At 40.3% G+C, this 14,562-nt stretch overlaps 1 protein-coding gene and 1 pseudogene across 6 annotated transcripts in view; both read left to right on the forward strand.

The window, feature by feature from the left end:
• Nsd3 (nuclear receptor binding SET domain protein 3) overlaps positions 1–14,562 on the forward strand; it is a 112,570-nt gene that overhangs the window by 15,518 nt on the left and 82,490 nt on the right. The gene's annotated exons all lie outside the window — the stretch shown is intronic.
• LOC117722130 (small nucleolar RNA SNORA70) lies at positions 12,619–12,744 on the forward strand (annotated as a pseudogene).

The following is a 14,562-nucleotide window of genomic DNA, read 5'->3' on the forward strand; positions in this document are numbered from 1 at the left end:
TTCATAATGTACGCTATGTGAATTGTAGCATACTGTCAGAAGTTCATACATGCTTTTAGTTATTAGATGCGTGGTAGAGAACATCATGTTATATAAGATTATATAAATAGTTAATATTTCTTTTTTTTGTTTGTTTGTTTTGTTTTTCGAGACAGGGTTTCTCTGTATATAGCCTTGGCTGTCCTGGAACTCACTCTGTAGACCAGGCTGGCCTCGAACTCAGAAATCTGCCTGCCTCTGTTAATATTTCTTAAAAAGATTTTTTAGTCAGTAACTCTTAGATGACATATATATTGTGTATTTTCAGCATTAATTTTTTTCTACATTTATTTATTTGTGTGTGCATGCCATCGTACATGAGTAGAGATAGGTAGCCAACTTTTGGAAGTTGACTGTCTCTTCCATGTGTCTTCTAGGGACTGAAGCAGGTCATCAGGTTGGCGGTGAGCACCTTCTCACTGCCACTGTTAGCAGCGTTCAGTAAATGCCTTCTAATTTTATTATATTTCAAATTTTACTTACTATTTATTTTTATGTACATTTTGGTGTTTTACCTACACATATGTCTGTGTGAGGGAATCAGATTCACTGGAGCTTGAGTTATAGACAGTTATGAATTACCATGTGGGCACTAGGAATTGAACCTGGGTACTCTGGAAAAGCAGCCAGTTCTCTGAACTCCTGAACCATCTCTCCAGGCCACTCCTAATTTTATCTTTTTAGCGAAAGTATTACCATCTAAAATAAAATTGCATAAAATTATTGAAAAGACTTCAAAGTAATTAGGGTAAATTTTATTTGGTTGCTTTCATAGTGATCTGATTCTTGCTGCTGGGCTCTGTGCTGAGCATGAAGTAGTGCTGCAGATACTTTCTGAGATTTCTTCCTGAGTCCTTTTAGGAGAATGCAAATCTTCCCAGGCATGGTGGTGCATGCTTTTAATTCCACACTCAGGAGGCAGGGGCAGGTGAACTCTATGAGTTCAAAGCCAGCCTGGTATATCCAGTTCTAGGACAGCCAAAGCTACATAGTGAGACCCTGTCTCAAACAAACAACAACAAAAAGCAAATCTGGTGCTGGCTCAGTTGATAAAGTTTGCCACACAAGCATGAAGCCTTGAGTTTCAATTCCCAGGACCCACATAAAAAGCCAGATACAGCAGTTTCACCTGTGACCCTTAAGCTGGGGAGTAGACAGATAGGAATCCTTGGAGCTCATTGGCCAGCCAGGTTCAATGAAAGACCCTGTCTCAAAAGATTAAAAGTAGAGTAATAGAGGAAAACGGCTAGTCTCTGCAGGCACGTCCACATAGCAAACCTGTCACATCAGTTTTAGTTCATGTTACAAACATCTGGTGGCTCTCAGTAATAAATATTTTGATGGTTAACCCAGTCCTGTGTCCTCTAGTATTTTTTTTCCTGTCAGAATTAATTTATTGATAATGTGCCAGGTACTGCAGTTAGCTGTGGGTCTTCAAAGAGAATTTATTCCAGTGTTCTTAATACACACTTCATTCTACCCTTAGTTTGTGGTACCTACCCCTTCCATTCCAAGTTATGTGGTATGTTTTCATTAAATGCATCTAATTTGATTTCATAGCATTTCAAGAAAAAAACATTTCAAAAACCAACTTGATATTTATAATACCGAGGAGCTGTGAAAGTTGAAATTCTTTGAAGTGCTATCTACTGTCAGCTTTCAGAGAATTGTTTGGCTCTTCTCAGCCTGGACATGTCTGATATCCCACATTTCACCTTAGCCTGGATATTTTCTGCCAGGAGGGACTGAGTCTGCCTTGTTTATCTTTTATCTTTAGTGCTCAGGACTTGACATAATGCAGGCACTCCACAGGAAGTGTTGCACTCTTATCAGGACTGGTCTGGGAACTCCACCCACAGTGTTCCCTTTATTGCTTTTCTCCCTAATATTGTAGGCTCTAGGATTATGGGGCCTTGTCTGAGTCTTCACCCTCTACTGTTAGACTTAGCTCACTGTCTAACCAGTTAACACTTGTTCTATTAGAGAAATCTGAATAGATTGGGGCTGGACAGGGTAGCTGGGTTGTAACATTTGGTTTCTTTCCCATTATAGCAGCAACAGAATGGGAAGAAAGGTGGAGCTGGCATGAGCCTTCCCTGGACCTTCTCTGACAGCAGCTGGTACTCAGAATTGATGAAATCAAGTATTCTACTGTTCTTTCTTGTGTAGATGTTTTGAAATCATACTTTACACACACACACACACACACACACACACACACACACACACACACACCTTTCTTTATGCTCTGTTAGTGGAGGAGACACTTGCCCTGGCTTCAGAGAGTATGTGATATGGCATTTTAAGGCCACTTGGAATGTATTAACACCTGAATAGAACTATAAGACCGAATGGTGATTGAGAGAGAAAATGGTAGCATGCTGGAGGGCAGAATGGAAGCCCTGAAGGTCTGGCTCTCTGACTACATAGGCAGGTGCCACAGTGTCAAGGGCGTCAGCTTTTTTGATTTGTTTTGAGGCATAGAAAGTCTTAAGGTTAAATGTTGCTTTGTTTGTTTATTGAGATATGTATGTTTTGCCTGCATGTATGTATGTGTGCAGTGTATATACCTTGTATGTATAGAGGCCAAAAGAGGGTATTTGATCCCCTGAAACAGGAGATATGGTTATGAGCTACCATGTGGATACTGGGATCCCAACTCTAGGTCCTTTGCAAGAGCAACAAATTCTGTTAACCTCTGAGCCACATCTTTCCAGCCCTGTTACTTTTTTTTTTTTTTTTTTCTTGATAAAATACTATGACCAAAGGTAACTTATGGAGTAGTTTATTTTGGCTTAGTTCCAGAGGGCTAGATGTCAGTAATGGCTGGGGAAGCTTGGAGGTAAAGCTGAGAAGCTGGTTGATCACATATCCCCAAACAGGAAACAGAGAGGGCAAGTTACTAGGAAGTGGGACGAGGCTTTACTCCTCAAAGCCCTCCTCAGTGATGTCCTTTCTCTAGCAATGTTCTACACCCCGAGGTGCTATACCCTCCCCGAATGCCACCAACTGGGGGCCAAGTGTTCAAATATGTGAGCCTTTGGGGAACATTTCTTAGTCAAGCCATATATGTCTTTTCGTTTTTAAGTACTATTTGTGCTGTAAAGCTTGGATCAGAGATGGATAATGCTGGAAGCAGGAACATGAGTTAGGAAACGTGTTCTAATTAAGGTAAGGAGTCTTCCAGCATAAGCAGTGAGCGGGAGGAAGGGGGATGGATGGGGAGTTCATTGACTGCAGCTTGTCTTCTCACTTGAGGACTTCACTGTCACACACTTGTAAAAACTCAGACTGATTCAAGTAGTCATTTGTCTTATACCCTCTTTGGTGTTTTTTTGTTTTGTTTTGTTTTGTTTTTGGTTTTTTTTTGAGACAGTATCTTACTATGTAATGCTGGCTGGCTTGGACTAGCTGTGTAGACCACCATGCTCCTCTGACGTTGATCCTAAGCCTCCAGAAAGTGCTATGATCACATGTTGCTGTCTTCAGACGCACCAGAAGAGCACATTGGATCCCATTACAGATGGTTGTGAGCCACCATGTGCTTGCTGGGAATTGAACTCAGGTCCTCTGGAAGAGCAGTGTGTGCTCTTAACCACTGATCCATCTCTCCAGCTCCCAACAAAGGTTCTTAATAATGCCTAGAGAATGAAAAGCAATCTGGTGGTACTTAAGCATAGTAGGCAAAGGGAGGTGGGTGTCTGTGAGTTCAAGACCAGCTTAGTCTACATAGGGAGTTAAAGCCAGTCAGGCCACATAGTGAGACCCTATCCACCAAAACAAACAAAGACATATAATAAAAATCAGAAAGAAGGCAATCTTTTGCAATCCTCATTAATAAAGATCTCCAATCCTCACTAATAAAGATCTTCTGTTGTGAGTTTGCTTTTCCTAAATATTCTTGTTTTACCTTTTACAAGCTTTTAAAATTTATTTTATTATTTTATGTGTATTTTGCCTGCTTGTGCATCTAGGCACCACATGAGTGTTTTGTACCCAAGGAGGTAAGGAGCCACCATGTGGGCGATGGGAATCAAACCCGGGTCTTTCACATCAAGTGCCCTTAATCACCTTGCCAACTCTCCAGCCTTTGTTTTACCTTTTATGATAGCTCAGTAATCTACATGGTGTATCATTTATCTGTATGGTGAGATGTCACCATTCATTCATTCATTCATTCATTCACTGTGATAGGGTCTCTCTGTGTAGCCTTGGCTGTCCTAGAGCTCCTTGTGTAGACAAAGCTCACCTCGAACTAACAGATATCTTCCTGCCTCTGCATCCCCAGTGCTGGGACTGTGTGCCAGCATGTACAGCTTGGCACTGCCTGTCTTTACATGGTTAACAGTTGCTTCAGCACCTTTCTTGCCCGCTGTCCCTTGCTCCACTGTGCTGCCTCCATCCTGTCAGTTGTACACAGGCAGGCTCTGTGACTGTGTTCACATTCTGTTTCGGTCTAGCCCTTTCTGCTACTTCACCTTTTAATTACTTGACCTCAACAATAAGTGTAAAACATTTTGTTTTAAGCATGTACATTGAAACCAGCAGCTCTTTGGATGGATAAGAGAAATCTTATTGTGAAATGTACATAATCAATTTTTTTAAAAGAAAAAATTGTCTAGTTATAGGAGGTTTTTTGAGACATAATTTATGCTTATTAAAACTCACGTTTTAAAATTTTTAATTAATTTTATTTTAGACAGGATCTCGCTATATAGCTGTAGTTAACCTGGAACTTGCTATGTAGACCAGGCTGGCTTTGAACTTACAGAAATCTTCCTATCTGCCTCTCCAGTCTCTCACAGACATCTTCCTCCAAAACATGCACTGTCACGCCTGGCTAAAATTCTCTTTCAAAGTATACATTGGGTGACTTTTAATATATTTACAGGTTGTACAACCATCATTTCTGTATCCAGAGCATCACTTAAGAGGCCCCAATTCCCATTACATATCAAATAAAACCTTAAAAAAAAACTCTTTCAAAATCTGAGGCCTAGTGCTGTGGTAGTCCAGCTACCTGAGACTGAGCTGGGAGGAGAGCTTGTGCTAGAATTAGGAAATCCTGGAAACTTCATTAAGTACACATGATTTGCATCTTTGAAAAGTGAGTAAAGTCACATGAAAATATAAAGTGAATAACTTGTAGGAATCCGTTCTGTCCCCCAACCTGGATCAAACTCAGGTGGTCAGGTGTGGCCAAAGCCACCTTTATTACCTGAGCCATCTTTCCACCCCAGCTGTTATTTTTGTTAATTTTTAATTGCTTATTTTTTAAGCAAGTAGGTTTTCCACTTAAACTCGGAAATTAGTCATCAGCCTAGTTTTTTTTTTTTTTTTTTTTTTGAAAGGCTGCCTTGGAAAGTACCTTTACTGGAGATCCACAGATAAGGTTACTAATACAGAGTGTTAGCTCTCATAGGAAAGGCTGTGGTGCCTTGTGGGATCACACTGCTTTATTAGTATGACTGCTGGAAAGCCATTCAGGGAGCATTTCCTGTAAGTCATACCTTTAATTTTCAGTTAGCCTCAACCAAAATGATAGGCATTTGTTCATTCATCCCTCCTTCCCTCATATCTCTCTCTCTCTGTCTCTCTGTCTCTCTCCCTCCCTCCCTCTCTCTCCCTCTCCTCCCAGTCGCCCCACCCCCACCCCCCACCCTCCAGACAGTCTCACAGTGTAGCTCTGGCTGTCCTGGAACTCACTATGTAGACCAGACTGGGCTGGAACTCACAGAGATCCACCTGCCTCCTCCCAAGTGCTGGGATAAAAGTACCTTTACTGGAGATCCACAGATAAGGTTACTAATACAGAGTGTTAGCCAGATTTATTAGTATAAATCTGTCTTGGTAGAAGTTCCTTTCAAACCATAAAGTTTGATATCTTAAGTTGTCTTTTAAAAAGCCACAGGAAAACTTAAAAAATTTGTAAAGCATCTGGAGAGAGAACGCTATTGCATAATGGTCTGAATGTGTGTTTGCATCACCACAGGCTCTACAAAATGAGAGAAAACACCCAAGTTTTAGTCATAAATGAGATACTTCTACCCAAATTCTTGTACATGTGTATATAAAAATGCCATTACTGAAAGCAGTACATTTTGTTTGTTGGCAAAATAGTAAATCTTGTAATCTTGTGTTTGCTCTCTTGGGGCAAGGTGATCGACAGGCAAATAGAACAGCCACTGCCACTTGAAAATTTGTTTGTAGTCACCCACAAAAATTTTCAAGGAGGATCTATTTTGTTTGAAAGATTGGTTTTCTATTGAAGTTACTGTGCCAAATTCCGGTACTGCCTTTCATCTCTGGGAAATAGACAAGATGTTTATCAATTCTAGCTGCTTTTTGTAAAGGTAAACATTGTTATTCATTTCCTTCTTGGTGCTGCAGAGGTGTGGTTAGGTTCTTAGAACCCTGTGGGGTTTTGTTATTTTTTTCTAAGCGCTCCATCACTGTTTATAACTTAATGGTAATATGTTAAACTTTGAGTAGAAACAACCCAACAGAGCCTTGCACTGGGGAGGCTGAGGCAGGAGGATGTCAGTTCCAGGACAGAGATCCTGTCTCAAGATGAAACAGAACTAAAAACCAAAAGACCATATGAGTTCTAAAAGAAGAATGTTAGTTTTTGGTGTAATTTGGACTGGTAGAGCTTGACTTTTCCTTCTCTTCTTATTTATTAGTTTCTGAGTGGCTTCTAGTTTTAAAATAGGCATAAAGCAAAATAGCACACTACCATTATTCTAAGTGTACATTTGTTACATTACTAAAAGTTAATTTTAAATTATGAAATCAAAGTGGGCAATACAAAAGTTGTATTATTATTGTTATTACTGATTTTTTGAGACAGTTTCTCTGTGTAACTCTGGCTTCCCTGAAACTCATTCTGTAGACCATTCTTTAATCCCTCAGTGGTAGGATTAAAGGCAAGTGTCACTACACCTGGCTTCAAAATGTGTCATTTAGGGTTCAGGATTCACACTGATCATTTCGATACAGAGATGAACACAGAAACCAGAAAGGATGGCAGCCCTGTGCACTTCAAAGACTTCACACTGTTTTTTTTTTTTGAAGGTGACTGTCCACTCTTTCAAGGTTAAATATCTTTTTAGTTGCTTTTTATTTTTGCCATAGTGGTGGCCAAACAATACAGTTGCCTGGTTTTAGAGGATCAGCATAGGAGGTTCATTCCCATAAACTGCATAAATTCCATTCTGGTTGCTATGGAAAGACATTGTGACTAGATTTATTATAAACCTGGAGAAATGCTCTGTGAAACAGTTTATATGAAGAAACATCTTGAATCCTTATTTTTCCTGATAAACTAAAGGGCCTGTTGTGGACAGCATAGAGAATGTGTTATAGTCAGATATAATGTGGTTATTTCAGATATACTGGATTATATCTGCTGGAGTAGTTCTGATGTTCTTGCTGATTCCATTGACTGACTATGGAAACTATGTTTTGAGTTTCAGTTCTGTAGTACTAATAACAGGGTTTTAAGTAGATGTATTTATATAATGGTGTTTAAGATAATGATTTGGTTATATTAACATCTTCCTGTTAGCTTTTTATACCATGTCCAAGGCCTTAAAATTGAGGGAACTTTGGTTAGTTAGAGTAAAAGGAGTCTCAGTAGTGGCAAGGTAAGCAGCTGTCTACAAATTCATGGAAAGGCCTTCAACAACTCTTATTTTTTTATTTTGTTTTGGGTTTGTTTATTTTATATGTATGAATTTTTGTCTACATAAATGTTTGTGGACCGTTTATGTGCCTGGTGCCCAAGGAGGTCAGAAGAGGATTATAGGATCTCATGGAACTGGAGTTGAGGATGGTTATGCAGTAACTTATGGATGCTGGGAATCAAACTCTGCTTTTGTAGAGGTCCCTGGTTCATTTCCCAGCATCCACATGGCTCAGCAATTGTCTTTCATTCTAGCTCCAGAGGTCTGATGGCCTCTTTGAGCACTGCATGCATGTAGTGCACAGGCACACATGGAAGCAAAACATCCATATACATAAAATAAAAGTCAGTAGGGCTGGGGAGAAAGGCCAGTGGCTAATCGTATGTATTACTCCTCTAGAGGACCTGAGTTTGAGTCTCAAGACGCACATTAGGCAGCTCACAATTGCCTGGACCTCCAGTTCCAGGGGATCCTCTGGCCTCCTTAAGCACCCCTACCACATGGTTTTGTGTGTGTGTGTGTATGTGTCTGTGTGTGTGTGTGTGTGCGTGCACACACACACTTAAAACAATCAATATTTAATAAGTGTTAAGTAAATATTTTTATGTTTGTCTGCATGTTGAGTCTGAGTACCACATGTGTGTCAGGCACTAGGAATCCAGTCAGGATCCTCTAGGAGAGTAGCCAGTGCTCTTAACCACCGAGTCATTTCTCCAGACCCCAAAATACACCAATCTTAAGAAAATAAAATTCACATAAACAGATAGTTCAGCGTTCCTTCTAAGAGACATGCACAGGAACGCAGGAGAATTACTCAGACTAACTCGGCTTCAGTAGCTGTTTCTGTGGAGTCACTCTCTGAACTCAAGGGGTGGGTAGAGTTAAGAGGAAGAGAGGTGTTTCAAGGGCTCACTGCATGTAGGAGCTGATAATGAGATCTGCAATCCTAGCACTCAGCCTGTGAGAGCAGAGAGCCTTCAGAGTAGACCTTGCCTGGAGGGCCCATCACCGTGTTCAGGCCTTTTCTAGGTAGTGGGAAGCCTAAGAAAGGAGTTTGTCTGGAAAGCAATGCATTCAGATTTGCAAACTGACATAGGGTTTTTTTTTTAAGGGTTAAATGGTCTGAAACAGAAATAGGTCAAGTATATGGCATCTTAGGGACACTTGTGATTCTGAAAAGCCTTAGTGATGATCAGTAGAAGGACTTTTGAAGTACAATCAAATATAAAGATAAGAGGTTGACATTGAAATAAATGAGTGTGTGTATGGCCTAGTGCGTGAAGTCTGTAAGGTAGAGTCCAGCAAGTGTACACTCTACCAAAGACTATTCATTCATTGGTTCAGTGGGTGTCTCAACTATCCATTTAACATGTTAATGCTTCATGCTTAGTTGGTATTTTTAATCTTAAAGCTGCTCCTTTAAAATATATAATATGTTACTTTCTTTTTTCTGTCTCTGTGGTTTGACTTAAGAAACTGATCCTCTTTCTCTCTGCTTCTTTTTTTTCCCCCTTCTTTTGTGAGACAGGGTCTATGTAGCTCTGGCTGACTTGGAACTTGCTATATAGAACAAGCTGGCCTGGAACTCAGAGGGATCCACCTGCCTCTGTACCCTGAGTGCTAAGATTAAAGATGTGACCTATCATGCCTGACTTGATATACTTTTAAAAATTGTTATCCTTCCAATAAATAAATTGGGAAAAAAATAAGAGTTTACAACTTTAGTTGATAATTTTCAGCTTTCCCTCCCCTCCACTTTCTTCCTTTCTCTTTTCTTCTCTTCCTTTCGTTTCCCCCTCTTTTTTCTTACTGCTTTGAAACTGTATGGACAGCTGCAACAGAAATTTAAAAAGCATTCAAGTTTATCTTTAGTGCAAGTGCATGTATATGTGTATGTGCATGTCCTTGTATGTGCATGTGAAGTCCAGAGGTCAAAAATTAGTGTCATCCTTAATGGCCCTCTCTCAAACAAAAAGACACAGTGTGTCCCACAGAGCGTGGGGCTCATCAGTTTGGCTGGGTCTTTGGACCAGCAAGGCCTCAGTGTCCTCCCTAGTGTGCCACTGTGCTTGGCTTTTTACATGGGTCTTTGGGCTCAGACTCAGGTCTCCATGTTTGCCCAGCAAGCCCTTTACTGACTGAGCTATCTTTCCAGCACCTTACCATCTTTCAAAAATACTATATCTATTTAGCATGTGTATGTGCATGAGCACATGTGTGTGTGCATGAACACATTTGTATGCTGTACCTGTAAAGCCTAGGACCAAAGGACAACTTGTAGCTGTCAGTTTTCCTCATCTACTGTGTGTCCCAGGGATGGAAACTGCTATCATCAGCTCAGTAGAAAGGCCTTTACCATCTCACCAGCCTCCTCTCCTCTGCTTCCTTTTCTTTTTTTTTTTTAAAGTTTGAAACATTAATAAAAGGAACTTTGTGTGTAGCAATTTTATTTACTTAAAAGTAGAGGTTACAGGGTTAGGGATGTAGGTCACTTAGTAGAGTACTTACTTAGCATACACAAAACACAAGTTTGATACCCAGCTCAGCATAAAATTAGGGTATAGTAGGAGGCAGGAGAATTGGAAGTTTACTGTTTTTTCTTGACCACACAGCATGTTCGAGGTCAGCTTGAGCTGTATAAGACCTTATCTCAAAAGAAAGTCTAGATGAAGTGGTTCAATTATTTAGTTTCCTACCAAATTGTTAGCTCTAGGAGGTGTGTGTGTGTGTGTGTGCGCGTGCACGAGCGCGCAGTACATGGAGTGCTTGCTTTCTTTTTTTTTTTTTGTTTTTTTTTTTTTTTTTTTTTTTTTTTTTGTTTTGTTTTGTTTTTTTGGTTTTTTGAGACAGGGTTTCTCTGTGTAGTTCTGGCTGTCCTGGAACTCATCCAGGCTGGCCTCGAACTCAGAAATCCGCCTGCCTCTGCCTCCCAAGTTCTGGGATTAAAGGCGTGCGCCACCACCGCCTGGCCTTTTGTTTTGTTTTTTAATCCACATGTTTAGGAATTGGAAAGTAAAATTACTTTTTAAGAGCAGATGTTGAACAAAGCATGTTTTTGAAAACATTTAGGGAATATTGATTGATATATAGTAAACTGCTAAATGTTAACTATTGGTGGTACTACTAATTATTTGTTTGTTTGGAGTTCTGTTGTTGTTGTTGTTTTGAGACAAGGTTTCTCTGTGTAATAGCCCTGGCTGTATTAAACTCCCTTTGTAGACCAGGCTGGCCTCAAACTCAGAGGGAGATCCACTTGCCTCTGCCTCCCAAGTGCTGGGATTAAAGGCATGTGCCACCATGCCCAACTGATACTATTTTTTAAATATTTAAAATACTTTATGTGTTTAAATGTTTTGCCTACATGTACATATGCAGACTACCTGTGTGCTTGGTGCCCACAGAGGTCAGAAGAAGTCATTGGATCCCCTACAACTAGAGTTACAGATGGTGTTATGAGTTACTATGTGAGTCTTAGAAAACATATTGGGGTCCTCTGCAAAGAGCAACAAGTGCTTTAAACCACTGAACCATCTCTCGACCCCTGGTATTATTAACTATTTATATCAATATATTATCATTATGTTTAGTAGTTAAAAATTAGGTTTTATTTGTTTGCATATATATGTATGTATATACACACACACATATATATATACACACACACACACATATGTTGAGATCAAGCCTATGGTTTTGTACATATCAGGTGAGTACTCTACTGAGATACAGCCCCATCCTAGGTGTACTGTCCTTATCTGGGTTTTATTTAGAACACAAAGATGTCAAAGTTTTAAATTATTTGTACAGGGGATTTTAATGTAGAGGATGAAAAACTCCCTCAGTTCCCCAGCCTCCCTTTCATGGTTTCGGTGACTCCTCCCTTCACATGGTTTCTTCCTCAAATGTCTTTTTTAACAACAGTAGCAATGCAGTGTGATTCTTGGTCCCCTTCTGTTTCACACTGCTTACTTCTTTTGTATACAACATTGCACCAAATAATAGCAAAGAGGTACTGAAGGCTGACTGCACCAGGCACTGTTCTAAATGTTGTGTGTGGATTAAGTGTTCATTTTCCTGCAACCCTGAATAAGGTAGACACACAGGTTCTAGAAAAGGAAACTAAAGATAAACTAAACTAAAGGCTTAGGGATATGGGGAAAGCACTCTAAAATCATCACTGAGGAATCACTGGTTCCTTTTTTGTGAGGTTCTAATCCTGGCTCCAGTTCATATGCCTGCTGTAGGCAGGTTGCTGCCTGACTTGTCTGTGTATAAAAACCACTATAAAATAATATCCTGGGTATAGTGGCACATGCTTTTAATCCCAACACTAGGGAGGCAGAGGCAGGTGGATTTCAGTGAGGTATGTCCAGCCAGACCTACATAGTGTTACCCTGTCTAACCAAAATGAAACAAAACTGGCTCCTGGACTGTCAGAATGGCTCAGCAGGTAAAGACACTTATCACCAAGTTTGACTTGTGTGATCTGTGGGACCCACAGAGTGGAAGGAGGGAGCCAACTCCAGAAGTTGTCCTCTGATCTCCCATGTGTGCATACAAAATAAAAATAAAAACTCAAACTATTTTCTTAATTTTTACTTTAAAAAATTTAAAACTTTTAGAAAGGAGGGCTGTGTATTGTGGCATCAGCCTTTCATTTCAGCACTCTGAAGGCAGAAGCAAGTGGATCTCTGAGTTCAAGACTTGTCTGATCAACATAATGTATTACAGTATTACAGGCCAACCAGGACTACACAGTGGGACCCTGCCTTGAACAGAGAGAGAGAGAGAGAGAGAGAGAGAGAGAGAGAGAGAGAGAGAGAGAGGAAGAAGGAAGAGGAAGAGGAAGAAGAGGAGGAGGAGGAAGAGGAGGAGGAGGAAGAAGAGGAAGAATCTGCAGCCAGTTAAACTGAGCAGGCCCCTTTCTTGATGGGCCTGGTATGCAGTGGCCAAACAGCCATGTCCTTGTAGAGCATGTTTGCTGCCTGAAGGGCTGCCCTAAGGGATCCTGGGGACAGTTTCCTGTGTGTCTTATCTCAGTGCTGTCATTAAACTAAGCTCCAGACAGGTACATGTGATGCCTTTGGGGGAGCCCTGGGGCACAATGGCCAGGTCATCATGTCCATCCACACCAAACTGCAAAATAAGGAACATGTGATTAAGGCCTCAGATAGAAGCAACTTCAAGTGAGTTCTCTGACTGTGGGGTCAAATACAAATCCACTCATGGTATCTTTTACAAGTGACAGACCCTATACTCCTCAGTCATCTACTGTGCTGTCTATACCCCATCAAATCATGTTTAGTAATAAATCTCATATCCTGTTTGCCTGAAAACCAACCAACCAACCAAACAAACAAAAAAGACATGGGTTTCTTAAGAATAAGGAATTCTTGTATAAGTTAGATTAGCATTTCTGAAAATGATTAGCTGTAGCTGGTGGTATAGATAGAGGAATTATATAGCATGTGTAAGGCCCTATGTTCAACCCCAGTATCACAAACAAAATTACAAACCAGAAAGACTGTGTCTCCTAGAAATGCTAAGCTGCAACCACAATAGCACAGCCATATGACTGCCGCCTAAACAAGGTCTAAACAGTGACAGTACTGATAGGTGTGTTAACAGGCAGAGGACGTTCTCAAAGGGTCCTACCTTAGAAACTAGCTACAGGCAAGTACAGGCTGCCGAGAGAAGGAGAATTAGTCTTTCCCAGAGATGAACACTTATTTGGTTATCTAATGCAACAAAACAAAACAACCCACCACCACCAACACACACACACACACACACACACACACACACACACACACACACAAAATTTTTAAAAAAATCCCAAACCTTGAAATCATGTACATGAAAGCAGCACAGTGGATTCAAAAATTGCCTGCCTATCTATCTCTATCTATCTATCTATCTATCTGTCTATCTGTCTATCTGTCACCTATCTGTCCATCCATACATTCATCCATCATCTACCTACCTACCTACCTATTTCTATATATCTATGTAGATGTTATGTATACATGCTTGTATGTATAGGTGGAGGTTCAGTGATCAGGAGAAAACTTAGTGGAGTCAGTTTTTTCCTTCACCTTTATGTGGATTCTGTGGCTCAAACTCAGGTTGTCAGGCTTACAGAGCTAGCACCTTTAATGGCTGAGCCATCTTGTAGGCTCCATGTGTCACTTCTTTTGTAGATTTCTCTTAGCCTTGGAAAGAATACTTCAGAGGTTTTGCTGTGCTGCCTTATCACATTCTGAGCCACATGATCATGGACATCTCACTGTGGTCAGTATTTGCTAGTAACTTGTTTAATGTGGTAGCTGTTATATATCTCTGGTGGTTTGAGTAAGATTCTTCCCTATTCTCCCATAAGTCTTGGCCATTTAAATTCTTGCTCCTTGGTTGTTGGAACTGTTTGGGAATGACAAGAAGGTGTGGCTTTGTTGGGCTCTGAGTTTTCAAAAGACTCCAAGCTACTCTTACTACCTGCTACTTGTGGATATAGTTAGTTCTCAGCTGTTCCGGTCACCCTGCCTTTGTTTCACCATATGAGCCATCTGACCTGTTAAATGACTTTCTTTTTTTAAAAAAATAAGTTGTCTATAAGTTGTGGTATTTTTCAAATAATAGAAAAGTAAGACTACCTCCATTATATATATTACTGTTTTCTATTTTTATTTAAAAAGTAATCTAGGGTAACTTTTAAACTGGTGTTTCAGTTGAAAAACCTTTAGTGAGCCCCTTATGTCTTAGGGTAGTATGAAATTGTTCCTAGTCGTGGTGGCACATGCCTGGAGTCCTAGCATTTGGGAGGCTGAGGGCGACACACACA

Source organism: Arvicanthis niloticus, chromosome 16 (assembly GCF_011762505.2).
Source record: "Arvicanthis niloticus isolate mArvNil1 chromosome 16, mArvNil1.pat.X, whole genome shotgun sequence".
NCBI classification, from domain to species: domain Eukaryota; kingdom Metazoa; phylum Chordata; class Mammalia; order Rodentia; family Muridae; genus Arvicanthis; species Arvicanthis niloticus.